Source organism: Lissotriton helveticus, chromosome 5_1, assembly GCF_964261635.1.
Source record: "Lissotriton helveticus chromosome 5_1, aLisHel1.1, whole genome shotgun sequence".
Lineage (NCBI taxonomy): Eukaryota > Metazoa > Chordata > Amphibia > Caudata > Salamandridae > Lissotriton > Lissotriton helveticus.
This window is the reverse complement of record NC_136065.1, coordinates 1,233,867,111-1,233,892,901: the sequence shown is the minus strand read 5'-3', so window position 1 is coordinate 1,233,892,901 and position 25,791 is coordinate 1,233,867,111. Positions and strand designations below refer to the sequence as shown.

At 44.5% G+C, this 25,791-nt stretch overlaps 1 long non-coding RNA gene across 3 annotated transcripts in view; it reads right to left on the bottom strand.

The window, feature by feature from the left end:
• Positions 1–8,852: 8,852 nt before the first annotated feature.
• The window catches only part of LOC144755241 (uncharacterized), a 122,432-nt gene continuing 105,493 nt past the window's right edge, over positions 8,853–25,791 (bottom strand). For all 3 annotated transcript variants that reach the window (XR_013594859.1, XR_013594860.1, XR_013594858.1), the window contains one exon: positions 8,853–9,424. This is a non-coding gene — a long non-coding RNA (uncharacterized LOC144755241). The remainder of the gene's footprint in view (positions 9,425–25,791) is intronic.

Sequence of the window (25,791 nt, the reverse complement as noted above, 5' to 3'; positions counted from 1 at the left end):
CAGCCGGCTCCCCCTAAAGGAAGACCAAATAGGTATATGTACATTAAAAACGGTATTCCTTCCATAATGTATAGTGCACTGTGGAATAAATACACCAAAAAGGATCTTGATTTGCGATGGCCAATAAATGGGTCATTTGATCTTAGAAAGATTCAGTATGTGGAACAATGTGTGTTTAAGCATAAAAGTAGACAAGATATGTTTGTGTACGAATGTGGGTGAATGAATCGCCTGAGAGAGTGAGGCAAGAGCAAGCTTTAGCAGAAAAAGAACAGCGCATAAATATGTAGATAAAAGCGCTGGTAATGAAAAATAAAGAAATTAAGGAAATAAAAGAGAAAGAGGATAGGAAGCGTTGTTTACAGGTAAAGGCCAATACCCGCCTGGCGCCCCTTTCATCCTCTACTTAAACAACCTCAGGATGATTCAATTTAGTTAGACCGATCTTTGCCTCCATATACTTTTCCCACTGCCCCCCAGGATGGTTCTGATGACGATAAATCTCACCCAGATCAGGAACGGACAGAATTAGAAAATAAATGGAAAACTCGCTCTCTCTTGACAGTTGACAATGTGGCCTCTCTTAAATCTGCTGCCCGTAAAGCAGCTTGTTGTACCACCTCTGCTCCAGACATTACAGCAGATGTTCAGCAATGGCCAGAATCAGAGCAGTTATATTTTGCAGAATCGTTTACTGGAGAAGTAATAGAAAATGTTAGGAAACATTCCAAAGAATTAGAACCTGTTGATATAAAATCTGATCATAAACAATTGAATGATGGTCTTTTTCTCCCTCCCCAGGTGGCCAATTTAATTAGACATGTGGTTAAACTATGAACTGATGCGTTCTGTTTGTGGGAGGAGAAAAAGGCAGCAACTGCGGCTGAACAAACAGCTCAGCCCCTGTGCAGCAGGAGGACGTTCCAGGGACAGATAAGGATACTGTAGTTCATGGGAAAACAATGCATGAAGCTGCGCCTTTAGATGTTCCTCCTAGGGGTGCGGGAACAAGTGACAATGAAGATTCAACTGATGCAAAGGGATATTTTGTTCATAATTGGGTCTACACTCCTTGGAGTAAAGCGGATGTCATGGCTCTTAAAGCTACTTTGCCTGACTCATGTAAAAATCCGGCTGCTTTTTATGAAAAAGTTGAAGGAGCTATTAGTTCTTGCATTATGACTTTTCCTGATATTGACATGTTTTTGGGGCTTACCTTACTCCCTGATATGTGGAGATCTATTCGTAAAGTAGATGATCGTACAGCTTTCCGAGACAGTTGGGCAGAAATAGAGAGAAAAGATGTAGAAAGGGAACCTGCACAGAAACCACAACAAGAGATATTAGACCTCCCAAAGGCTATATTAACTAAGCTGAAAACATTTATACCTCCTAAAAAGATAGATTGGACTATGTTAGCATCCTGTAAGCGAAAGCTTATGAATCAGTTTCTGATTTCTTTACACGTTTTGAGGAGACATTCCATGACTTTAGTGGCCAGTCATTGACAGATGACACAGGCAAACATCTGTTCGTTGATAAATTTGTCACAAACATGTTGCCAGAAAAAGCTAGTTGCCTAAAGGCCAGCGAGAGTTCATGGATCACATCTTCCCCAGTCTCTCTTTTGACTATGGCTGAGTGTTATGGACGTCAGGAATTGGAAAGGACAGGAGTATCAGTGTGGCAATGGACATATAAGAAGCCGCACAGTGACCTTAGGAAATAGAAGAGGAATGGATAATAGTACTAGGTTTAGGGCAGTTGAACATACTCAAAATTCTTCTAATACTTTCGACAGGCGAAATCAATATCAAATGTCCGATACTTCGACTGATAATTTGAAGGATTCTAATTACGCATAGGAATGCCTAGGATGTGGTAAGGAATCAGTTGATGTCCCAGTAGATCAGAAGGGTCGCTATGTTAATGCAAAAGTTTGGGTTCTACTGATTGGTTTTTGGTTGACACAGGAGCTACTCGTAGTGCCCTGTCTAAACATTTGGTTCCTAGGACTCTCATGTCTGGCTTAACAACAACATTGAACCACACAGTGTATAGTACGACCGGCAGGTTCACTAAAGCGGAAAATAGTGAGATGCTTAAAGATATAAGACTTCCCAAGCTCTCAGACGAAAATAGGGACTACCTGGAATCCTCACTGATGGATGATGAGATGGCACAGGCAATCAGGGGTATGAATTCAGGGAAAGCTCCAGGGCCCAATGGTATCCCCATTGAACTATAGAAACTGAGACCTAATAAACTTGCCCCCTACTTCCGTTAAATATTAACGGAGAGTAGAGAGAAGGGAATGCTCCCATATGACCAACGTGTTGCCAACATGGTGGTCATATATAAAGAAGGCAACCTCAGAACCAGCTGCGCATCCTGTAGGCCAATATTGCTTCTAAATGTGGAGCCCAAAGTCCTTGCAAAATTGCTAGTGACATGTCTGCTTAAAGTCATTACCACCCTGGTCCACCCTGATCAGTCGGGTTTTATGCCTCATCAAAATACGGCCCTCAACCTGCGTCGCCTGCATAGAGTACTGAGAAGAACACCCACAATACTGGAACCAGCAGCTCTAGTATCATTGGACGCCACCATGGTGTTTGCCATGGTTAAGTGGCCCTATCTATTTGTGTTTCTAGGCAAATTAGGATTCGGACCAGAATTCACAGGCTGGATTCGCCTCCTGTACTCCGGCCCGATGGCCTGGGTGGTGGTAAATACCTGCAAATCCCCGGACTTCCGGCTGAGCAGGGGCACTCGGCAGGGCTGCCCCCTGTCTCCGCTCCTCTTTGCGTTGGCATTGGAGCCACTGGCGGCCTGGATCAGGCAAGATCGATCCATCCGTGGATTGCGGTGGTCACTGTATTGGGAGGACAAGATATCCGAATATGCAGACGACATTCTTCTTCACCTTACTAATCCGGGAGCATTATTGATCTTCCTCTTGGATGTGCTGGCAATATTCGGGAGGTACTCTGGGACCTTAGGAAGTACTATTGGGCGTCCCATGTTGCGGCTATCAACCACAGGATATATGGCCACCCAGATGATCCCGGATATGCCATGGATTTTTGGCTGCTCCCAGGGGGAGACTATACTAGAGCGTTATACGCCAAGCCTCGTAGATTCCCACTAACAGAACTTACAGCACACGGTGTCCAGCTATGGCACACAGTCAATAAACACCTGAAGTGAACAAACTCACACTAGCCACTCCACTGTGGAACACAGAGAAATTGGGAAGCCTCTGGAAATCCAAGACTTTTGATAAATGTGACCTTATAGGGATCTCGTGAATCAAAGACATCTCGGGGGAGGGGGGGAAAGGTTCAGTCATTTGCGTCACTTAAAATACAGTACAGCTTGGCAGACACTGAGTATTACCATTATCTCCAAGTCCGCCATGCGTTATTCACTCTGATTGGCCTTACCTATTTTTGTAGGCAGTGGATTCCTAGCTTTTCGCACATTGTTAAACCCTTGTTGGCCCCTTTGACTAAAGACACTCGGATGCCCCTCCCATGGATAACCAAATACCAGGCTGCTTTTCAACACGGCGTCAAGCTGTATATTCTGCACCAGTATTAGGAACTCCAGACTACACTGAGGCCTTCACACTCTATGTACACAAGAGGGATGGTTGAGCTCTCTCAGTTTTAACACAGACACACTGTGATAAGCAGTGTCCCTGTGCATATTTCTCCGCTGTCCTTGATCCAGTCACTCGTGCTTTGCCTGGGTGTTTTCGTTCTGTGGCAGGGGCAGCTGTGTCTACACGTCAAATTGAGGGACTAGTCTTGTCACATAGATTGCTTGTGTTAATACCCCATGCAGTTGATGCCTTGTTGAACCAAAGAAAAATGCAGCACTTAACTAGTGCTTGCTTGACAGAATATGAATTGACACTTTTGGCCCCTCAGATTACCTTGAAAAGATGTTCGACCCTTAATCCGTCTACACTATTGCCATTCCCAGCTATTCAGTCCCAGTCACAAGAATCCCATGACTGTATATTCCTTACTGAGGAACAAACAAAGGGTTTTATTGACCTACAAGATACACCCCTTTCTAGTGTTTATGGGGAATAGTGGGTTGATGGGTCTTGCCTGAAATTGCTAGATGGCACAACATCAGCTGCGTGCGCAATCACAACACTTCAAACAGTGGTGGAGACAGCCGGCATCCCACAGAGGTCAACTCAGGCAGCTGAGATGATAGCACTAACAAGAGCATGTGAGCTTAGTACTGATTTGTCTGTTAATATCTACACTGATAGCCGATATGCTTTTGGAGTGGCTCATGATTTTGGGCTGCTCTTAAAGGGAAGAGGCTTCCTTACATCACATGGGACACAAATACTGCATGGGGAATTACTACATAATCTCCTTACTGCCCTGACTTATCCTAAGAAACTAGTGATTGTTAAGTGCAGTGCACACAAGAAAGTGACTGATAAAATAGGACAGAGCAATGCCTTCACAGATCACACAGCCCGTGAGAATGCAATGCAGAGAAGCACTACATCTATGTAAGTGGTTAAGTCACAGGCTGAACTTTGGCATGATGCCAGGCAAGAGGTGCTGGAAATGCAGCGATCTGCCTCTGCTGGACAATTAGACCAATGGTCTAAGGAGGGAATGTTGGAGGATGAGGGCTGTTGGAGAAATAAAGACATTACCAAATGGAGATTGCCGACAGACTACTCTCACTCCATGATTCACATGGCACATGGGCCGACATATGTTGGAGCAGCCTCAATATCAAAGTTACTTATGCAAGTTTGGGATCATCCAGCTATTGCTGGCACAGCTAAAAGGATAGTTCAGTCTTGTCTGATTTGTCATCAGTGTAATCCATGGAAAGGGAACACAAACTCCTGAAGGAGGGTTTGCCACACCAACTGCACCTTTTGAGGTACTGCAAATGGATTATATCCAGCTTGAATGCTGTAATAACCTGAATGTCCTAGTAGAGGTATGTGCCTTTAGTAAGTGGATCAAGGCGTATGCTACGAAAGATAATACAGCTCTTACTAGCAAAGGTGCTTCTAAAGGAGTTAGTCCCCAGATTCGGCGTTTGCTGAGTTTAGTAGTGCGACAAGTTGTTGAGTATGTCTTGAAGTGATTGGGAATTAAGCAGAAGTTCCATGCTGCTTTTCACCCACAATCGGCAGGGCTAGTGGAACGATACAATTCTACTCTCCGCTTAAGTTAGCTAAAATACAGGCTTCCACATCTCTGAAAGGGCCTGATGCACTGCCCTCTGAATTGCTATCCATTAGATCGGTGCCACATACATGGTCTGGCCTCACACCGTATGAGGGAGTATTTGGGAGGTCAATGAATCTTTGGGGAATTCCCAAGCCACACCCTATGCATGATATTCCTTATGGGATTATCCCGGTGAAGAGCTGATATCATGCGGTAAACCATGCCTGGGTTCAGTCAGTGTTGCAGTAAGTCACTGATTGGACTGAACTTGGTTCTGTGTGGGGCAGCGTAATTTTTTTAAAATACCACATGGCCCGCCTTATCATGAAACACACAGCTCACAGACCGCTAGGAACTGCCTGGGTCCCTGCTTCAGTGTAACAGGTACACCAATCAGCGTAGCTCTACCAATGACCAGACAAAATACATTATTAACCCGCCCGTCCCACCTTGGGTTGAATTGTCAAGTGTCCTGAGTCGGACTTGGACAAATGTGAATCAGTGTCCCAACTTTGCACCCACCCCAGCATACTGCGCACCCGCAGCGCTGGGCTAGCCAGTCAGTTGAAGAAGCAAGCAGCATGGCATGCAGTAGCAGGCCTCTGAATCAGATAATTAAAAGGCCATAAATAATGCTGCTTTTATTTGAGCCTGGTGTTGTGGCGTGTGAAAGATGTAGACATGTGTGAGCTCAGCTGAGCTGTTTGCTTTATAGTTCACTCACTGTTCACCATTTCAGTTCAGCATGACATCATGTGGGAGGTGACGCAGCGGGTCACACTCACACAGTATATTGAGTAATGAATATTTGTCTCGCTGTTGGTGGTATTTCTGTACGGCTAGCAGGATGGCTCAAAATTTACTGTGCAGGCATAAACATGAGGAGTGAGCATTTTGTATTTTTTCAGCGAATGCTACACACGGGGGCAGGTAAATAACCGTCACGTAGGCTTACATTGTAATGCTTGAAAAGTTGGTCGGTGAGTAAGCTTATCAATGGCTACGTGCCTCTAGCACACACAGTCGGGCCTGGTTATCTCCGTGCATTATTGCTAGTGTGTGGTGATTATGAAAGTGATTTAACACACACAATAAAAAGCTTAAGTACCAAGGCCATTACATAACATCGCTATCTATGAAAGACTAGCAGCATTTTCCGGTTGAAGTGTGACCTCTATTTAATAAAATTAGATGCAGACGGGGAGCTCGAAATAGCTAATACTGATAATTTATATTCTGCATACCAACACCCTATGTTCCTCTTCCAAGGCCCTGATTTGTTCCCAGGGGCTTGGGCCTGGGGCTTTGTAGGAAGACATTGTGTTGTAACTTATTGTCACCCGGCCGCCCTCAGCCCCGGGCTTGGGAAAAGATATAAAGCATGTATATATGCGACTAATCAGGGGTGCTATCGGCAGCACTATTGGCAGGATTATTAATAATCTCCTGACAGACCTGAACATTTTACTCAAAACTTGACCTATGTAAATGAGCAAAGAAAGTAGTGCTGTAATCTGTCCCAACAATGCTGGGAGGCCATTGGGCCGATGATCACACAATTGGATGACTGCAGTGTGGAGTTGAGACCTCATACGAGCCCCTGCAATGGCTCCCACCTTACTTTGCAGAAGGTACTCTCACAGTGATGGCAGTTTAGTTTGAAGGGTGCCACGTGCTCACCAGGGCAGTGTTTTATTTTCAGGAAATGGGCCTTCTTGTGAGAGGGAATTAAGTAGTTTGTTGACTTAAGCCCCTATTAGCCTTTGGCACAGGCTTCGATGTGATTGGTTCATTGCATGCCCAGTGATGACAGACGGAAGCTGTCCACCACATTCACAAAAAAAAGCATTTACCACATTAAAATAGCTACATGTCAAATCACAGTTTTTTTGTGCATTTACTATCGAAAAATAACAATGTGCGTGGGATTTGGGCACAGTAAAGGAGTTCTAATTTGATAGTAAGGAGACTGCTTGCAGAATCCTGTGGGAACTCCAAATAATGTCTGACTTGCAATGACTACCTGCAAAGTGCTGCCACAGGTGCACACAGGTATGTCAAAGATCAAGCTGATTAAAAGTCGTGTGCTTCTTATTCCCATAGTGACCATGCGGAAATATGTCCCCTCTGCAGGTCGGTCGACAGTTCAGACATACACTCGATTTCTGAAGCGCCTCTGTTAATTTTAATTTCAGTCATGGCAGCTGAAAAGAAATTGTGCAAAGCTGTCTATTTCACGGGTGCAGCATTATAATGCAAGATGGCAACAAAGTGTTCAGTCTGTCTTTTTCGTTAAGAGCTCGTATGCCTGTCACAAAGAAAATACATTCTGCCTGTCACGTTCTCTATAATCTCGTTTCAGGACAAAATGTTACCCTTTGATGTCAGAAAACATGCCCAGTTGGTGGCTGAATAGAGGTGAAAATTAAAAACCTGGAATCACTGCTGGCTTCCCTGCTTAGACAATTTGTGTGATCCTAGGCTGATATTTTCTTTCTTTGACTCTCCCTTTTATTCATTGGTGTAAATAAGGAGAAAGCTAAAGCTGAGGACGTCTATTTTCCTGAGAATAGTCTCAGATGTGTGTCCCATTCATATCTCTCCACACCTCTTCCAGATGAAGATGAAGGTGCAACATAACATTATTGCTGCTTAGCTGCAACAAGCAAAACCAAAGCAGCACATTGCAGATCTTTCTTTTCTTTCTTGTACTCTATTTTAATAATTTACACAAACTAGCACAGTGAAAATTTAAGTTTTTGCGCTCTATAGTGAAAGAAAAACTAGAATATTTTTCTGCATGTTTCCACTTTCTATACGTTTCAAACTACTGCAGCTTATTTTTTTTCAAACTGACATATTAAAGTGTTTCTAATATCTGTTTGCAACACATATCCAGCAGGTTTTTGATGGATATAGTTTTGCAGCACCAGAGATTTTATTTGTATTCTTCATGTTTGCAAACATACTCTATCATATGAAAGAGCTAAACACAAAGGTTTTAAGTGGTTTGTGGGAAAGGTGATGGTGTGACCAGATTTAAATGGGATAAAGACATGGTGTACATGTTCGACCTTGTTCCCTTTTCAATGCATTAATAATATTTTATCCAATGTATTCCACAATTGTGCTTTGAATGCACTGTTGTTTTCATTTTTAAACCTTTTTTGAGGGGGGTGGGGGGCAGAGGGAACCTCCTATCAAAACCTTTCTTGCAGAAGGCTCTCTTGCTGAAATTCAGATCAAATATTACATCTGGCTTTCAGCGGTGCCAGTTGATGACGTGGGTAGGGCCAGTGGAGGAAGTGGGTGGAGTCCTCCTACAAAACTTTAGCACTGGGACCTAATATTTTAGAAATTAAGCACTGGCTGGTTTCTGGCACCATCACATATTGATCGCAGTGGAAAAAACATGACATAGACAGTGCCTTCTCAGACCCCTTTCTGGCTTAGCAATGCTCTTACTTTTGATTAAGGCTGCCAGAAGTGGTGCTTTCTTTCTAATGCCTCATTATCTAATGAGCCTGAATACTGTAATTATTTCTGAATATCTCATGACAGCCTTCACATATTTTTACCCAGTTGCATGATGTTCAGTGCTGTACACCACACACAAACAAAATCGTATTTTCCATGATTAGCCTTATTATTTATTTTATGATTTAATAGTCTTAATGAACGCGGAAGCATACAAAGGTATTTGGGATCATAACACAGAACTCCGTAATTTACATTGGGCAGTCATAACATAGATCAAAGACAATTTAGAGCTTAAATTGATTGCATGGTAGGTGTGTGATGACGCAGGCGATTGCAACTCAGTTGGGATCAGATTTTCACAACATTTAGCTCAAATAAAACTATTGATTTGTATCATTAGGGTGAAGCAGAGAATCACACTTCCAAAACAGGGAGTGTTCATATAATTCTGATATTAAGAACCAAGCAGTTTGGCGGACCACGGCAAAAAAGATTCTTGGGTATCGTCTGTCAAGGAAGGCTCTTGAGGTCCATCTTGGAGTTCATTAGAAGTCCTGTAGATCCGGAGGGTTGTCATAGTGAATTCCTAGGAATGCAAGGAAGCATAATTTGCATTTGATTCTAGCAATTAAAGGCAGTCAACAGAACTGCTGCCGAATGGTGATGTCTTTAGCAGGAGGGCTGATCAGACGCCTCAGTCAGTGGTGTTCTAGTTGTACCTGTAATGAGTAAAGTACCAGTTATACAAGGAGAAAATCAGAAGCAAAAAGTGTCTTTAATCATGAGTTTGTAAATAATAGCTCACTTCAAAGAGCCCAATACTTTAGATTAAGACAACATTCGCTATTCCCACAAATATATTAAACCATAGGAAAGGGACTTCTATGGCCACCGAATTTTGGAAATATTAAAGCACCTAAAGGAACTGTTTGAAGTTACTGATACCAGTTTCCTTACTCTTACCAATTTCATTTCCTAAATATATTTGGAAGTTTCCTCGTATTTGTCAGTATCAACTCTTGGTCAGAAAATAACTGTTGCCTTTAGAGATTAGACACCTGTACAATATGAGTTGACAGTATTATAATTATTTTGGAGATGGAAGCTTGTCGGCGACAGGGATGTTATCATCAGAACACACATCTGAGGAAGGATGTTCTCTCTGAGGTGGATCAACGGTGGAGAAATATTCGGAACCATTCAAGACATCCTAACCTTTAAGAATTTGCTAAAAACTTGACCCTTCCTGATACTGCAACCGTAGAACTAACACTGAAACCTACATTGTTCTCAAATAAACACACACATCCACCACTGCTCCCTTTAATATCTCTCTAGGTGATTCTTCACCAAACTCTTGGGGGCATATTAACAAGATGTGCGTTAAAAAACGCACATTGCACATTTCACTATCGCCGGATTTTTTCGCCGTGTTAGCGCTTTATTATCAACGCGAAACACTTAGGCGATAGTAAATCCTGCGATAGCCAGCAATAGTGAACATTAGTGCGTGAAAACAAGCGTTGTTTTCACGCGCTAATGTGTGCCTTGATAATATGGGGCGGAGGATTCAGCTTTATGATCCACAGCCCCATGTTATCAATGCCTAACGCCTGGTCAGAGCAGGCGTTGGGAGACCTGCGATAAACGAGTTTATCGCAGGTCTTTTCCTCCCAACACCTGCCTTGGTGATAGGGTGTTCCCACCTCCAACCACATTTTACATGTGGTTGGACTTGGGAACGCCCACTTTGCATGTCAATAGCGATGTTTCTCGCTGACATGCAAAGTGGGCTTGAGGCAGGCGTTGGAATGCCCTTGTGAATAGGGCGCTGGAAGTATCGCCGCTTTCTCGGCGAATTGTGCCGAGAAAGCGGCGATACTTCAGCTTGTTAATATGCCCCTTAGTTTCATCCTTAAGATCCCATCATAGCCAATTAATTAAAAGCTCACGGGTTTGAGAGCACACACAATAACAAAGGAAGTAAATTGTGTAATGAAACAAGATAGACAATGCTATCTAACCTTCAGGAGCCATATCAAACAATCAACACAGAATCCATGCTACCATGTACAGGTAAGGTGATGTTCTGACTAACTTTTTATATTAGTTCACTCACTGATGATAATGCAAATCATTTTTTTTTACAACAGGCATGTATTTAAAGCCATGCTCACTGAACGACACACTTGGAAAATAGATACAACCTCTGAGAAATTGCCATTCTAGTTTAGGTCTTACTATCTAAATTCAACTTAGCTGGAGAGATAAATGTGCAGGATAGCACCACAATATTATGCTCTGTACAACTTGAGATATAGGTCCTGAGACATAACTCTGACATGTAAACTTGCTGAGAGATTCACAAAGCAGTAAGCCTGATTAAACATGAGATATAAAAACATCCTTGCCTATTATGATAATCCGTAAAATTCCATCAAACAACATACCTATCTATCTGTAGGCTTTAACATAGACTATCAAAAATTCACACCTACATGCCTATCGTCAAAAACATATGCTTTCACAATAAATACGCAAAGCTTAGGGGCCGATTATGATTGTGGTTTTTCCGCAACCTCCTGGCCGGCGGAAGCCACCGCCGGCCCGGAGGATGCGGAAAAACCGCTGTGGAGCCTCCAAAGACCCACCGCCAAATTAGGATGGCTGGTGGGTCTGGAATTCCGTCCGCAGCTTTTCCGCCGCGGTCGCCTTCCGACTGCGGCGGAAAAGCTCTAACATGGCTGGCGGTGTCTATCAGACACCGCCAGCCATATTAGGATGGTGGTGAATACATGCTTTTCCGCGGCGGCTTTTCCGCCGTGGAAAAGCATACAGACTTTCACTTGGGGGGCCCATTGCGGGCCCCCTGGGTGAAAGGGGCGTGGGGGGTGCACATGGGGGGTACCTATGGTACCCCCCTGCATTTGCATGCACAAAGTGGCAGGCACTGCGCAGTGCCTGCTGCTTTGTGCATGCAAATGCGATGCATGCATTTTTAACATTGCGGCGGGTGCAGCTTGAAGCTGCATCTGCCGCAATGTTTAAGATAGAGGATGTGACCGCCACCCTGGCGGTCACATCCTAATCTGCTCGGAGGGAACGCCACAGCCCATGCGGACGTTCCCTCCTCCTCAGGGGTCGCGGACGGACTCAAGTCCGTCCGCGATCCTAATCGGCCCCTTAGTCCCTTCATCCTAACATTTCATAATAAACAAATCAACCTTACAGCCATGATCGTTGGCTTTGCCACCATAACCAGTTCAGTCTCACTGAATAAAGTATAAACTTTACCAAGAAATGCAGCATTGGTTAATAATTCTGTGTGTTACAATTTTATTCGCCCCCCTTACTTCATTATGTATAATCACTCCCTTGATGTCATTTTGTCATTGACTAGCCCACCCTACATTACCCCTGAATTATGTAGGATCTGTTATGTTTGCTTCCCCATTTTAGTCTGGTTATGATTTGTGATGGAGTAACCCCGCCTCCCAAACTCTAAATCAGGCCCATAATAACATAATGTGAATACTTACTCATTTTTATATTAAGCACTACACCTAGGTGTAATACTTCACAATTTTGATATTCACAATTTCAGAGTTAAATTTACACCTAGGTTTAGCCTTACATGCCTCCAGTCCATCAGCAGCCTACAACAGGATTTACAAGTATACAGTTTCTACTTTGAACTGTACATATGTATGTGGAGGTCTCCTTGTGGAAAAGATCATTGAAATTAGTATAGGTCATTATAGAATACAATTGTATGTTAATTTAAAAAAATGAATATGAATGTAGAAGTTCGAAACAAAAACATTTGCAACACATTGTGTTCAAATTAAATCTTTATTAAATAAGGAATTAAAATATATCAATGCATTTGATGAATCATTTTTAAATTCCCACTGTCACTAACATTTCTACTTAATATTTTTAAAATAATGTAAATTATTGTTATAATTATTAATAACATATATTTGTTTTAACACACACACAGAAGTTAAATGTTGACATAATTTAATTCATTTAACATTAGCTCCTATAGTGTGTTACTTTAATTTCCTGTATCCATTGTTTTCTATGGGGCATGTTGCAATACCAGTGTGTGGACATGTGTGGTTCTTGACGTACTCTAAGACTGGGTGGAAACATATTTAAATCTGTTTTGACACCTTTAGAGTTTGTGATTAAAATTTGTGTTACTATTTTGTGGGTGTGTGTTTGGTTTGGCATGTGCCTCTCTAAACCCTTCCTACATTTCTATAAAAATCTTGAATTTAGTACTAAATGGTACTCATTTTCTAGTCACTCTTCATTGTACCTCTTGCATTTATTATAAAAACGTATACCAATAAGTGTAGATATCCCCAAAAAACTTAGCAGAGATCTCTGCAAAAATAAATAGGCGAGGCAGAGGTGTGGAGATCCGGTAATATGTCTGTGATTAGCATTTTGTAGTATATGAGTATAACTGATGTAGTACTACTTTACATGCTACTAAAAGCAGTTTGTGAATAGGTCCCTCCATTACATAACCCCATGAATGTCTCAAACAGAAAATATATTTTAAAGTAAATATTTGCAAAGTATATAAAATGATTCAGAATGTCAGACAGTGTGTTGTTTCAATTGCAGGACCCGTCACCCTCCCCAATAAAACCCTAATTTCTAGTTGTACATACACACACACACAGACACAGACACCCATGCAGAGCAATGTTCTAGGCAAAACACATCACATTTGAGATGCTCTCTGCAGCTAGGTCAAATCTCCCCAAAAAAACAGAAGCCTCACATGTGTGTACACACACCGTCACACAACATCACCACTATGTACATACAGAAACTTGACTTCATAAGTGTATATGCATTCCGTCATATAATATCGTTAAAATATATGTAGTTTTAAGGAGTGGAACTCATACAGCTAAATACCCTCAATATTATGTGCAAAGAAAGTCACATAGCTTTACTTGTGGGTTCTCCTTTAGCCCCACTAGAGTGTTCATGTACAGTTAAATTACCTCATTAGAGTGTAAGTATCCAGTTGCAATAAAATCACCTCATGAAATATTACAGCTCCTAACTTTGGAACCTCGGGCCCAGGTTTTAAATTCCAGCCTTAGCACTAAGCTCAACATTGTGCGATTCCGGGCTAATCAGGTTCAGGTTTTAAAGTCTTTATTTCGATTTTTGCATCATAAAAGACAATTAAAAGCAATAGAAATTGAGCATACATGATGTAGTTAAAATTTGATTTAAAACCATCACAGTTACAATTTACAATTTCATAGATTTCGAAAAGCATTTCAGCACTAATATTAGGATTAAACAGTATAATAAAGACCTAATACAAGTAAAAAAGAAAAACCTGTTTAAAAATTAAAAGACGGAGACAAAATCAAGGTGCCTGCAGATATCTTGCTCTAATCACCCATGTCCACCCCAGGAATTTGGCTACGCCCACAGCTACCACCTCGGAGGTATTGGTACGAAGTGCCCATATAGCCTCTGCACTCCCTCTGACTTTAAGATGGTGACATATGGGCCCTATCCATTTGCTTCTTGGGGCATAATAAACCGGACATACAAATAGGAGATGACCCACACTCGCCTTATGTCCAGTGCACCAAGGACAGGAATCACTCACTCGGTTGGACCAGTTCCTGGTAAAGGATCTTAAGGGCAGAGAACCTACTCGGAACTGGTGGTAGAGCTTCCTGTCTAATGGCTTAGTTATAACGTCCCAATAATTCTCTAGGAGAGGGTCCAATTTGTGGGACAAAAACCTTCCTGTTAAGCTAACAGAATCTGAAGCAATAACTAGCCCTTTGCAAGCAGATGCCCAATAGAGTGCTTTATATTCCTGTTTTGAAGGAAAGTTGGTAGACCCCGGAGAAACCCACAGCTGGTTAAGACCCATGTCATCCAGGATCAATTTCACTTCACGCAACCAGGGTATACTGCTAGACCCCCAGATAGATCTTACTTCCTCAAGTTCCCTAGCAAAGAGGTTTAGGTCTGGGGAGGTCCAGATACGTCTCCACATAGCTACTAGTCTGTATCTAGCCATTTCATTAATTGGGTTACAGCCCATATCCAGACATAGTGGTTTGGTTGGAGCCGATTGTGGAAGTCCTACCAGTTTCCGCATGAATTTATTCTGGACTTTCACCAGGGTTGATAGGTCCATATGTCCCCAAAGGTCTGCCCCGTACAATATTGTGGAGCTTACCTTGGTGGCATAAATCTTAAGTGCGGGTTTAACACGTTTAGTTAGGGACCTTTTTTGCTCCTGTAAAAGACAACCCGTGAGGCGAGCAAATTTTAGGTGTAGTGTGTCAACCTGTGGTTTCCAGCGGAGACGGTAGTCCAAGGTTACTCCTAGATAGGTCATAACCGCAACTTGTTCCAAGCCCACTCTGTTCATGCTCACTGAGCTCTTAATGGGACGGCTTTTAGTTAGGACCATGAATTTAGTTTTGCTTACATTGATTTTTAGGTCGTTGGCGGTACAAAACTCCTCAAAGCGGGTCAGTGCAGTTTGCAGACCGCTACGAGTCTTTGAGAGAAGTAAAGTGTCATCAGCAGAGATGAGCATAGGGAACTTGGTCCCGCCCAAAGATGGTGCATCCGTGGGGATGTTTGCAAAAAACTTGACCATCTGATCAATGAACAGTAAAAAAAGCGTGGGTGCCAGAACACAACCCTGACGGACGCCACGTGTTACGGGGAAGCAATCCGTCACCTGCCCTTGGCCACCCCACCTCACCCTAGCAAAATTGCCCTCATGTAATCTAACAATCAGGTCCAGTAATTCTAATGGCAGTCCCAGATCTCTAAGAACGGTCCAGAGTTTGACCCTTGGCACAAGGTCAAAGGCCGATATCAGATCGATAAATGCGGCATAGATCGTTCCGCCGCCCAACAGCACCACCTTCCAGTAAATCAGACAAAATCTGAAAACCTGGTCGATGGTGCTGGTACCTGATCTGAAGCCGGCCTGTAGGGGGGACAAGATGCCCTCCAACTCCATCCACCCTTGGACTCTGGCAAGGACCATCCTTACAATGACCTTTTGAAGTGAGTCAATTAAACTTATTGGGCGGTAGTTTCCCGGGACTGAGCGGACCCCTTTTTTAAAAATTGGGAGAATCTCCGCCCCCTTCCAGGACACAGGAAACCTGGCCCCCTTAGCAATGGCATTCGCTATCGTGGTTATGTAGGGAACCCAGAGTTGGAAATTGACCTTAAATAAATCGGCCGGGATGCAATCCGTCCCTGGCGCCTTCCCCCTTTGGACCAGGCGGAGCGCAGACTCAGTTTCCAGTGGCGTGAAGATTAACTCTTGGTTAGGAATGACGGTGATTGCCTGCTTCGTTAAATCTGTGTCGATTTCTAAGTCACGGTCCATAAACTGACCAGAATAGAAATCAACCCATGCTTCTGCAGACACATGGTTAACTGGGGTTTTAAGAGTCGGGGTTTCTGCCCCACTTAACAATTTCCCAGAACTTGATCTGGTTGGCAGAAGTGCAGGCATCCAGTAGGTCAGACCAATATAGATCGTCCCACTCCCTTTTTGCTTCCCACTGGGTTCTTTTATACATTAAGCGTGCCTCCTTTATATCGCTGGAAATCCTAGATTTCACTGCTTTAACTAAGTGACTATGTGCCTCCCTGCAGTTTTTATTGTACCAATTCTCCCGAGAACCATGTACCTTTACGGTGCCTTGCGTTGGTGGAAGCGTCAAGAGGACCTTAAGATGAGCAAAACACCGTTCGTGAAGGTCACAGATCTGATCACCAACAACCCTGGTATGGGCAAGGGACGAAATGTCGCTCAAAGTCGACGAGACTGCCTTCATTATGCTATCAAGAAGGGTCGGGTACTCCACAACCCTGGACCATCTAAGCCTTCTTCGATCGTTTGCTAAGATAGCATCCCCTGTTACATGAACAGCAGAAGTGGGCCTACCGAATCCACCTGGGAGTCTCAAACTTAGTGACAATGGGTTGTGGTCGCTTTCAGGGCGAGACACTACTTCCATGTCAATCAGAAGTGACCAATATTCCATCTTTAGCAGGATGTAGTCTATTCGACTTTTTCTCACCCCATTGTCAAAAGTGCGTTTGCCAACTTTGTCAGAGGCTGTACGACCGTTGGTTGCCCTTAGCCCCCAATCTAGACACAGCCCCATCCAGTGTAAGGCTGCCTCAGAGCCTCTTTTGATATTATCCAGAGACAGCATCGGAATGTTCCAGACATTATCCTCCGCAAACCCCAGGTCCTCCCCCGCAGCATAAAGCGGCTCGAAGGTACAGTTGAGGTCCCCTGCTAGGACAAGTAACTTGTCTCTCCCTACCCCTTCAAGGTAGGAGTCTAACACATCTAGGATACTAGGACAGCGCCCACCCGGTTGGCCACGTGCATAGATGTTAATGACTACAATGTCCTGGCAGTTTTCTTTGCTTAGTCTAATTCCCAAGAGGTCCGGGTTGTCCACAAAGATTTCCATTGGTCGGTAGCAGATGGACTGTTTAACCCAGATCACTAATCTTCCCGATGCCCGACCCTTATTGCCCCTTATTGCTGGTTTAAAAAAGTTTAGGAACCCGACCCTATGGATAGGATCAGGGGCCCAACTTTCCTGAAACAGCAAAATATCAAAAGTATCAATAAAATCCAACCAGTCCTCTGAATCCATACGACCCTTAATCCCTGCCACATTCCATGATGCTAATTTAAGTGTCGCAACCTGACTGGGTGTTATAATAGTATGCATACCACTGTGATCCACTCCCAGGGGTGCGGCTATACTCAGTTGTGGACCCGCCACCATGATATCCTCCTGGTGAGGGTATACAGATGCCGCCACCATCTCCCTCTCAATACTGGTGTCCCCTGAATAGACACCTCAGTACAAACTCCGTCAGCCCCACCTACTTGGTTGCCCAGAACCCTCCCGTTGCCAACTGCCTGGTGAAGTCAATCAATACATTCCAGGCCAGAGAGAGGTTCGTAGCGATTGAACAATAATGGGTGCTGCGGGATGTAAGGTGATCTATCAGCATGATATCTTCTAACAGGTATTCTTGGGAGGGTATGACTGGAGGGGAACTCACAGGATCGTCTGGGATAAAAATACCCGAGGCCTAGGGTCTGCACATCCCCCAGCCTCCCAAACCTTGCTTTCCTACGCAGAAAATCTACCACCCAGGGATCCTTCACAAACAGTATTTCAGTCGAGGAGGAGGGGGCAAGAGGGCGGTTTTATTTAGCCAAAATACAACTTTGTTTCGGAGGTCCCCGGGTGATTCAGTGGAACCCTCCCTAAGAGGGACAACACCTGTTAAAACTATCGTACATGGCAGTGGTTCCCAAACTTTTTTGACCTGTGGCTCCCTTGACCTAATAGGCAGTTGGCCGTGGCTCCCCACCATTTTTTTACCGGTGGGCGAGATGTAAGCCCAACCTCGGGAGTACTTCCTGTTGTCTTCCTTAAAGTAATTGGGACGCAATGAAGGTACTATAATCATATTTGTAACAAAATAAGAAGATAACAGTTGACCTAGCATTTGACGTAAGCAGATCAGTTTATTTTAAAAGTATTCAATAAAAGGGTGAGTTTTTAAACATGAACTGAAAAACGTTACTGCCCCGGCTCTGATGACATGATATATCAAAGCTAGCTGCCACGGTTTCAGACTGCTTATGTGTGACATTTTCGTTTTTCAGTGTAACTATGAGTGACATTCAACAGCTATGAGTGACACCTTCTCGTAAGCAAAAGCAAGCAATGAAGACGAGGGAAACGTATAAATATCAGAAATAACACACATTTGAGCAATGGGAAACACTAAGAAGATCTTAAAACTGCAGCAAGGCACCAGAAATGGAAGGGCACTGTGAGACCTGACTGTACCAAACGGGATGTGAGAGGCCATACTGCTTGCAGCCTCATGTGTGACATTTGTGCGGTTTCAGTGCTCTTATAAGTGACGTTCAACTGCCCAACGTGCAACACTTGAACACTTTCTCATGAGTAAAGCAAGCAATGCAGTGCACGGAAACTCATAAATATCAGAAATTAAATCCTCTTGAGGAATTAAGTTCTAAAAGTATCTTAGCCCTTCTTAAGAGGCTATTAAGAAAATCACACGTTTTTTGTAGTTTGCACCTCCTGAATTTAAGTATTTGAGCTGCTCTTATATGTGATCACTCGGTACAAGTTAGCCACTCTTCTGGCAATTAAAATGTATTGCTTTTTTGCTTAAATGCTTTGTGCTCAATTCCTAAATGATGTGATTCAGTTTTGGCGACAGGCAGAATCCAGTTTAGTTTATGCAGTTTAACTTAACGCGCACTTTCAACCATGGGCAGTATTACCCAGCGTTTTTCAACAGACACTGTATATTATTTTTTCCAGTGCCACTGCCAACAATCAATACATTTCTGTATCGGGCACCCGGACGTCACTACTGCTGCTAATTCCTTGCAGGCCCCATGTCCCGACACTAATAGAGCAAGCAGCATATGTAACAGCTGCCTGCTCCAAACTCGGAGACACATTGTGCTAAAAACCCGTTCAGACTAAAGGCCATGTAAACTGTCTGCCACTGCTCCTCGCATTTTTCAGCGCCAATTAAAGTTTTAGTGGCTGTTTCACAGTCTCTTACATGTGGTAGTGAAGTGCGCACTTTGGGAGAATACGTGCGAGCTGGTACCAAGTAGTGTGGGCGCCCGTGCATGCTACAGGGACAATGCTCTTAAGTGACTGTAAGTGACCTTTTTGGTGCATTCTAGTTTAAATTGGTTGTGCAATTAGGGCGGCGGACTTCACTTAACTGTTTCCTCGGGTAGAGAAGAGGGTCCCACAAGGCACGGTGGGTAGACAGCACACACGCATCTCAAACCCTCTGAACAGCATATGCCGGTAATGGTGGAGACTACGCCTCGGGATGCACATACAACGCATACTTACGCACGTCGCGCACCATGTTGCAGGATGATGAAGGTGGCATTTCCAACTTCCCCGTGTGTTCCCACATTGTGCGCGGCGCCCCTGCCTACTCATTACGGCGCACCGGGGCGCCGCGGCGCACAGTTTGGGAACCACGGGTATATGGAGTTGCTTCTAGAGGTAGGTCTGTGCATGGGGTACCCGTTTGTTGGCTTTCGCAAGGGGAGTAGGGGGATTGATGGATCTGCTCCCCTTTGCACCATTGGTTAATTTGGGCTGAGACGATGTGCTGGGAGCATCCATTACACTATCCTGAGGCCGAGTAGCCACAGGAGGTGTAGGGGTATTCGGCTGGCGTTGGTGGTTAAATTTGGAGGGAGCCTTCTTTGGTACTTGCAGCAAGGAAGCTGGTGCAGGCGTACAATCATTATTCCCAGAACTCCCCCCTGCCACTGAGCCCTTGTTTTTTTTAAGATCAGGATTAGTAGGTCCTGAACCAGCAATTACTGACGATGAAATTTTACCTATGGTTACGTTTTTCTGGCCTTTGGAATTACTCGAGAAAGAACTAGAATTCCCCAGAACAATTTGGGAGTTTGCTATCTTTTTTAAGAAACCAGTATTTGTGTTTACAATAGACTCGAGTGCATCCAATTTCACGGTCATCAAACGTGTTCTTTTGAGTACAGAAAGTACAAGAGTTTTAAACAAAGCTTCCATTTTGGCCAGCAAACTGTCATCATTACTGTAACAGGTGGGGCATGGGTCCGAGGACCCGAAGGGGATGTGAGGAGGACTCGGGGGATCATTTAATACTAGGACAGGATGAAGGGTGGAATTGACCTCGGGGGTTGGGACAGTGGGATGTGCTGGGGCATTAGGTTTTTGAATCCTGGTGGCACCCCCCCTCTGATGGCCCTTACATCTTTTCCTTTTGCGTGGTACATTTCTCAGAGAGTCCTCATCCGTGGATGAGTCCAACTGAGATTGACTGGCCAGGAGCACACTGCCCTCACCCCCACTGCCTTGTGTGTCATCGGGGTTAGAATCGCTCTCTATCATAGTCGGGGGTAGGCCTTCCCCCTCCACCTCACGGTGCACGTCCGCCGCTATTTCGACAAGATGGTGGCTCGAACTCGGGGCCCGTGCATCAGGGCTAGGTATTGTGGCCAACCTTCCCAATGAAGAGCGTTTCCCGCTAACCAGATCTATTGAGAGCCTTTTTTCGGCCATGGCTATCTCTTTTTCTAGGATACCTGTGGCCCTGGTAATAAAAGCGTCTAAAGGGCCAGAGACTACCCCCTTTGTGGTCTGCATCTTTACAATGCGTTCTTTACCAGAACGTAAAGGCATAATTATAACAATAGCCGTACAATATTGGCACAGCGATAAATACAAAGAAGCAGGGGGGGAGGCCCAACCCAACCTCGATCAACCACGGACGGCCACAGACGGTCCCGCCCTTGTCCCGGGCTTCTCCCGGGATGCTCCCGCGCAGCGGGGAGAGCAGGTTGGTAAAATGGGAACTCCCGTTGGTGGGAGGAGGGGCAGGCAGGGAGAGCGGCCCAGATGGTTGCAATTAGGGCTGGCGGGGACTCCTGGGAGAGGTAGTCCCAGTCCCGCAGCTCGCAGCCCTGCCCACGCACTCGCACCCCCACAGCAGTCTCCGCCTGGATGAACAAACAACTAGAGGGCTCCAAAGGTCCACAACAATACTCCCCTCGAAGCGGGACCCGCGAAGCGGGTTCCGCGAGGCGCTGCACGGAAGAACGGCAGTCTGGGCAGCGATTCAGCACACACACCTACAGGTCAGCAAGGCGTCCCAATGTGGATCAGAGAGCCGAGGATTTAAGCTTCGTTGGTGGGGGGAGGGGCAGGCCCAGGCAGGGAGAGCCGCCCAGATGGTTGCAATTAGGGCTGGCGGGGACTCCTGGGAGAGGTAGTCCCGGTCCCGCAGCTCGCAGCACTGCCCACGCACTCGCACCCCCACAGCAGTCTCCGCCTGGATGAACAAACAACTAGAGGGCTCCAAAGGTCCACAACAATACTCCCCTCGAAGCGGGACCCGCGAAGCGGGTTCCGCGAGGCGCTGCACGGAAGAACGGCAGTCTGGGCAGCGATTCAACACACACACCTACAGGTCAGCAAGGCGTCCCAATGTGGATCAGAGAGCCGAGGATTTAAGCTTCGTTGGTGGGGGGAGGGGCAGGCAGGGAGAGCGGCCCAGATGGTTGCAATTAGGGCTGGCGGGGACTCCTGGGAGAGGTAGTCCCAGTCCCGCAGCTCGCAGCCCTGCCCACGCACTCGCACCTCCACAGCAGTCTCCGCCTGGATGAACAAACAACTAGAGGGCTCCAAAGGTCCACAACAATACTCCCCTCGAAGCGGGACCCGCGAAGCGGGTTCCGCGAGGCGCTGCACGGAAGAACGGCAGTCTGGGCAGCGATTCAGCACACACACCTACAGGTCAGGAAGGCGTCCCCGGGCTAATCACTTTTTATCCCTGTACCTAAAAAGGTGAAATTTATTTGTGTAATTCCCACTAGATGTATGTGATCAAGATCGTCTCTTAACCCCCATCTAATGTACAGTGCGCCATTGCTTCCGTTGGCAGGTTTGCACTATAAAAATACCAATACATGTTTACATAAGTAGTCATGTTTGGGTGCAGTTTTATGCCCCTGTGTTTTAATGACTGCAGCCTTTTAATAAGAATGAAGTATGAAACTTGCAATGTTTTAAAAAAAAAAGATTATGGGCCAGATGTACGACAGTTTTTCGCGGTTGCAAAGGAGATTTCTGCCCCTTGTGTTTTCCCTAGCAACGGTGGACGATCATGCAGTTTGTCTTTCTAGCTGACACTACTATAAACACTGTAAATCACTTGGCACAAAAGAGGCCTACATACAAAGGAAAATCGAATAAAATACCCGATACATGGGCCGCCGATTACCCTCAAGTTTTTTTCAGATTGACTGATTACAAAAACGGTCCAATTTAGTTATGTGAAAACTCTCCATAAAAAACATTTGTGAGCCCTGAAGAAGTCTGTGTGTGGACGAAACGTGTTGGCGGTTGCAAAACGTTTTTTAAAAGAAAAGAAAATAAAGGATGAAGTTTAATAAGAAATGCATAACACCGACTCGTCTTTGTGCGACAACTGTACTATAATTCTGATAATTGTTTTACCTTTCAAAAAAAGTCTGCTGGGCTATCTGTTTCTATATCCAAATAGTATTTCTGCCCCTTGTGTTTTCCCTAGCACTGGTGCTAAATTTAGCTGCCTAGCGCCAACGCACCAAGGGTGTAAATGTAAATGTGTAAATGTAAATGTGGGGATACTTGTATAGCGCACGAATCACCCCTAGGGTTCTCTCGGCGCTTGTACGAATACCGCTGTGGAACCCACCCTGGCTTTCCCTGTGAGGTGTCCACTCCTGGGCACCCCCAAGGTGGAGGCCAGGCATCCTTAGCGTTGTGGGGGCCGTTGTGGAGATTAAGCAAGTTATTGCCCAGAGTTGCAGAGTGGGACTCCATGATTGGAATAGACACCGAGGCGAGAATTATCAGGTCCGTGGAATTTTTGAGCCCAAGACCCGCCAAGGCGTGGAATTGAACCCTGGTCCAGGGCTAGACCTCTGCATCAGGTTCTGCCGCTCTAACTATTGAGCCACACTTCTCCCGGGGGTGCCTGCTTTGCAGTGACTGATTGTTTATGTGGAGGAATGTCTCTCTTCCTGCATATCAACAATCACTAATGGCAATTTGTAACTTCTATATGTGCTGCAGAATGTAGTATACATACAAAAAGCAAAAATGTGGAGAAATAAAAGTATTTCTTCTTGTTTCAGCATTCTTATGCCTGCTCTTCCATTGCATTTGTTTTTGGAGCTGCCTCAGATTTACACCTCCTTGTGAGTCTTGGGCAGTGTCAAAGTCAATGAGTGTTGCAGTGGAATACCCAAAGCAATCCCCAATGCACAAGGTGGCATTAAGCCACAAAAAGTGGCTTAACACCACTTTATAAGTATGGAGATGGGCATATCTCCACCAGAACATCGCTCAAAGTGATGATCTGGTGGTGATATACCCTTGTAGATATGCCCCTAAGTGTTCAAGGATTCCCAGTAGGATTCAGTAAAACATATTTAGTAAGACCCACTGCAGACGGTCGTGAGAGAGAGAGGTGGTTTACCCCTTCAGAAAAATACGACACTGTCCAGTTTCCTCAGGGAATGGCCCAACTCATTTCCACTGGGGTGGCAACCCTTTGACATATGGGATGTAGGCTAGAGCAAAGCATATATTGTCCATGTAGAAGTAGGAAGATTTAAGATAACAGACATGCTATGTTTCATTCTTCCCTCAAACATTCTCGAGGGATATGAACTGGATGTTTTTTCGGCAGTTATATTGTATAGTCTGGTCAAACTTGAATTACTCTATGGATCCCAAGTGAGACTCATCCACTCAGAAGCAACCTTCTCTATCAGCATGGAAATCTTGCAAGTAAAATCCTCTTTTTGCATGAACACCCTAAGTATTTGGACCAATGCTGCTGGATTTGTGATGCTGAAGATGTATTGAGTCCTGCCAAACAGGCCTCAGTGACCCTTAAAATGTGTAATTTGGATTGGTTTACCTACAATTGGAAAAAGGTAACCTACTTATAAGTCCCTAGCTCATGTTAGGAAGGTACCCATGGCCTGTGTGTTAAAGTGTCTCTTGTGGACCGCAGCACTTACGGTGCACCACAAGTGTGACAAAGCAAAGCATAACTCCCAGCCCGTGATTTCTAGCTGGCACATCAGTTTAAACTGCTAGCTAAACTGTCATTTAAAGCAATAGCAAAGCCCAAACCTTGCATTTTTAGATCTCGCCTACACAGCACATGCGTTTTGCTGCAAGACGTGTTGTTTACTAATCAGTCAGCTTATGACCCGCCCCCAGCATACCATTTGTTGTTTTAGTTTTCATTCCCATGTGCATTATTTTGATTGATTAGCTCCTAAAGGCTTTCTTTTTTTTCTTGTTTTAGCTCCTTCCTGGAGACTGGGCCAAATATGTTTTCTTCCTTGTATTTCTTTTTTCTCATCTTTTTGAAATACTGTGGGGCATATGTACAAGCCCCTATCACCACCACAACATCACCTATATTGACGTTGTAGTGGCGATAGTGGCTGTACCTTATGTACCAGGCAACGTTAAGCCTCTTAACGTAGCTTAAGGCTGCCTTGTACATAAGGCCCCTTTTCACGCTATGCTTAATGTGAAAAGGTGGCCAGTGTGTGCTGCGGTGGGCGTTTCACCACAACACCCATTCATTTTGATGCTACCCCCTATGTACAAGGGTGACGTACATAAGAGGCAGCGCCAAAATTAAGACCAGGTAAATCCTGGTCTTAAGTTGGAGAAATGAGGAGAAATGCATTATTTCTCCTCATTTTTACTTTTTCAATGTGTGCTGCTTTGTGTGCTCCTGTACACTTATCTCTCCAGCTAAGTAGAATTTAGATAGTAAGACCTAAATTAGAATGGCAATTTCTCAGAGGTTGTATCTATTTTCCAAGTTTGTCGTTCAGTGAGCATGGCTTTAAATACATGCCTGTTGTAAAAAAAAATGATTTGCATTATCATCAGTGAGTGAACTAATATAAAAAGTTAGTCAGAACATCACCTTACCTGTACATGGCAGCATGGATTCTGTGTTGATTGTTTGGTATTGCTCCCGAAGGTGAGATGGCATTGTCTATCTTTGTTTAATTACACAATTTACTTTGTTTGTTATTGAGTGTGCTCTCAAACCTGTGAGCTTTTAATTGATTGGCTATGATGGGATCTTAAGGATGATACTAAGAGTTTGATGAAGAATCACCTAGAGAGACATTAAAGGGAGCAGTGGTGGATTTGTGTGTTTACTTGAGATTAATGTAGGTTTCTGTGTTAGTTCTACAGTTGCAGTATCAGGAAGGGTCAAGTTTTTAGCCCCTTTGCGACCACAAAATCTGTTAGTTCAATGTACCAACCCTATTTTGCGAGTGGCATGGCTTGATAATTTGCACCTAGCAGTTGCCTCACGCATGCACTCCAATTTTGTGCTGCAAATACGACACAAC